This window comes from Tachyglossus aculeatus, chromosome 1 (assembly GCF_015852505.1).
Source record: "Tachyglossus aculeatus isolate mTacAcu1 chromosome 1, mTacAcu1.pri, whole genome shotgun sequence".
Taxonomy (NCBI): domain Eukaryota; kingdom Metazoa; phylum Chordata; class Mammalia; order Monotremata; family Tachyglossidae; genus Tachyglossus; species Tachyglossus aculeatus.
Window position 1 is genome coordinate 82,974,893 of NC_052066.1, and position 3,133 is coordinate 82,978,025.

Here is a 3,133-nt window from a genome sequence, read left to right on the forward strand (position 1 = left end):
TAGAAACACAGCCTGAAATCAGCAATTCATCCAAATAGTAATTCAGACAGGCAGTTCAGAGTAATAATGTTAATAACAATAATAACTACATTGTGGCATTTAGTAAGCAGCTACTATGGGCCAAACACTGTTCTAAACACTGGGGTGGAATAATAGGTAGGTGAGACACTACCCCTTCCTACTGTGGAGCTCTTTGCTCAATCATACAGTGTCAATCACAGGGTGAGTTCTACGTGCGTTTTCCCTAACAAGGGTTTTGCAAGAATGTCATTTCCACATTATCGGCGAAATGATTTGTAAGACATTGGAAATTTTTATCTTCTACATATTTTTATTGAAACCTTTTTGCTTAGATGCTTTCATACTTTGCCATTACTAGCCTAATTTTAAATAATAATAATAATAATTGTGGCATTTGTTAAGTGCTTACTATGTGATAGGCACTGTCCAAAGCAATGGGGTGGCTACAAGTAAAGCAGGTTGGAGACAGTACCTGTCTCACCTGGGGCTCACAGTCTTAATCCCCATTTTACAGATGAGGTAACTGAGGTACAGAGAAGTGAAGTGATTTGCCCAAGGCCACACCGCAGACAAGTGGCAGAGCCAGTATTAGAACCCATGAACTTCTGATTCCCAGACCAGTGCTCCATCCTCTATGCCATGCTATTTCACAAATGCTTTCCTCATCTTCAAGGCCCTTCTGACATCACAGCTCATCCAGGAGAGCTTTCCTAACCCATCTTTCATATGCACGACCTATATCTCCCCAACCACTTGGCAGCTGTGTGACTTTGGGCAAGTCACTTAACTTCTCTGGGCCTCAGTTACCTCATCTGGAAAATGGGGATTAAGACCGTGATCCCCACGTGGGACAACCTGACCATCCTGTAACCTTCCCAGCGCTTAGACTGGTGCTTTGCACATAGTAAGCGCTTAATAAATGCCATCATTATTTATTATTATTATTCACCCACAGTGTATTTATGTACTTGTCTCTCGTCTCCATTACTTCCTCCTGTCTGTAATGCATTTAGTGTCTGTCTCACTCACAAGGTGTTAAGCTCCTTGAAAGCAGGAAGTGTGTGTAAGAAGTCTAAAAAATGTTTTCTGCTGATGTTGTGTTTGCTGAGGCTCCTGACTCCAGAAGTGATGGTTCTGCCTGTACAACACCATCACCACCCAAGTAAGGGAGGTGCTTAGCCGAAACTGGCTTCACACGATGCAAACTAGGGTCCAAATTGGATTTGTCTCTGAAACAATGTTGTCTTATGCTGTCGAATCATGTCCGACCCATAGCGACGCCATAGACACATCTCTCCCAGAACACCCCACTTTCATTTGCAGTCGTTCTGGTAGTGTATCCATAGAGTTTTCTTGGTCAAAATATGGAACTGGTTTACCACTGCCTCCTGTTGTAAGCGCTGAGGAGGTTACAAAGTGACCAGGTTGTCCCATGTGGGGCTCACATTCTTAATCCCCATTTTACAGATGAGGTAACTGAGGCCCAGAGAAGTTAAGCGACTTGCCCAAAGTCACACAGCTGACAATTGGCGGAGCCGGGATTTGAACCCATGACCTCTGACTCTGTGCCTTCAACTCTCTCCCATGCTGCTGTTGCCCAGCACGGGTGAGTTTTGACTTGTAGAGGATTGCCTTCCACTCGCTAGCCACTGCCCAAGCTAGGATTGGAATGGGTAGGCCTCTGCTTGACTCTCCCTCCTGTAGTCATGACTGGTAGAGTACTGGAAACTCTCCAGGTGCGACCCTGAGAGGCTTCAAAACATTACTCTCCAAAAATATACTTGACCCTGGCGGCCCCAGATACGGCATGTTAGCCACGGCATGTTAGCCAGGATGCCATGTTCCCAGGATACCTTTACTGTGCTCTGTGCACAGTAAGCGCTCAATGACCATCATGACTTGATCAATTTATTTTCAGGTAGGGAGAAGAAATTGATAGTCATGAGAAGCAGTGTGGCTCAGTGGAAAAAGCATGGGCTTTGGAGTCAGAGGTCATGGGTTCAAATCCCAGCTCTGCCAGTTGTCAGCTGTGTGACTTTGGGCAGGTCACTTCACTTCTCTGGGCCTCAGTTATCTCATCTGTAAAATGGGGATTAAGAATGTGAGCCCCCGTGGGACAACCTGGTCACTTTGTAACCTCCTCAGTGCTTACAACAGCGCTTTGCACACAGTAAATGCTTAATAAATGCCATTATAATAATAATAACAATTATTATTATTATACAATTCCACTGGAAATTTGGGGGGATCAAAAAGAGCTCCATTAGAGATTTTCACTTTATGTCAAACTTGGCCAATCGAGAATCTTAGAATTGTAAGACTAGAAAGCAGAAGCAGCGTGGCTCAGTGGAAAGAGCCTGGGCTTGGGAGTCAGAGGTCATGGGTTCTAATCCCAACTCCACTGCTTGTCAGCTGTGTGCCTTTGGGTAAGTCATTTAACTTCTCTGTGCCTCAGTTACCTCATCTGTAAAATGGGGATTAAGATTGTGAGCCCCATGTGGGACAAACTGATCACCTTGTATCCCCCAGTGCTTAGAACAGTGCTATGCACATAGTAAGCGCTTAACAGATACCATCATTATTATTATTAGAAAGGACATGGAAGGTTTCCTGTTTCAATCTCCAATCTGTGGCCCCAACACACCTAACCCACTCCAGTGGGACAGCCACCTTTCTTCTTTATCATCCTTAGAGATGGAGGATCTTAAACCTTTCTTGGTGCCTTGGTCCCATGCTTCAAAACTCCCTTATGTAGACAGTTTTTGTAAGCTCACTGTGGGCAGGGAATGTGTCTACCAACTGTTATATTGTTATCTCTCAAGGGCTTAGTGCCAGGCACTATACTGAGCACTGCAGTAAATACAAGACACTCACTTGGACACAGTCCCTGTCCCACAAGGGACTGACAGTCTTAATCAGCTGACAGAGAAGCAGCATGTCTCAGTGGAAAGAGGTGCAGGTTTGGGATTCAGAGGTCATAGGTTCTAATCCCGGCTCCGCCACTTATCAGCTGTGTCACTTTGGGCAAGTCACTTAACTTCTCTGTGCCTCAGTTACCGCACTGGAAAATAGGGACTAAGATTGTGAGCCCCATGTGGGACAACTTGATTAC

The 3,133-nt window shown here is 45.0% G+C and overlaps 1 non-coding gene across 1 annotated transcript; it reads right to left on the reverse strand.

Moving 5' to 3' along the window:
• Positions 1-1,637: 1,637 nt before the first annotated feature.
• LOC119937956 lies at positions 1,638-1,775 on the reverse strand. Its single transcript, XR_005454301.1, has one exon. It is a non-coding gene; the product is annotated as a small nucleolar RNA SNORA7 (small nucleolar RNA).
• Between the last annotated feature and the right edge of the window lie 1,358 nt (positions 1,776-3,133).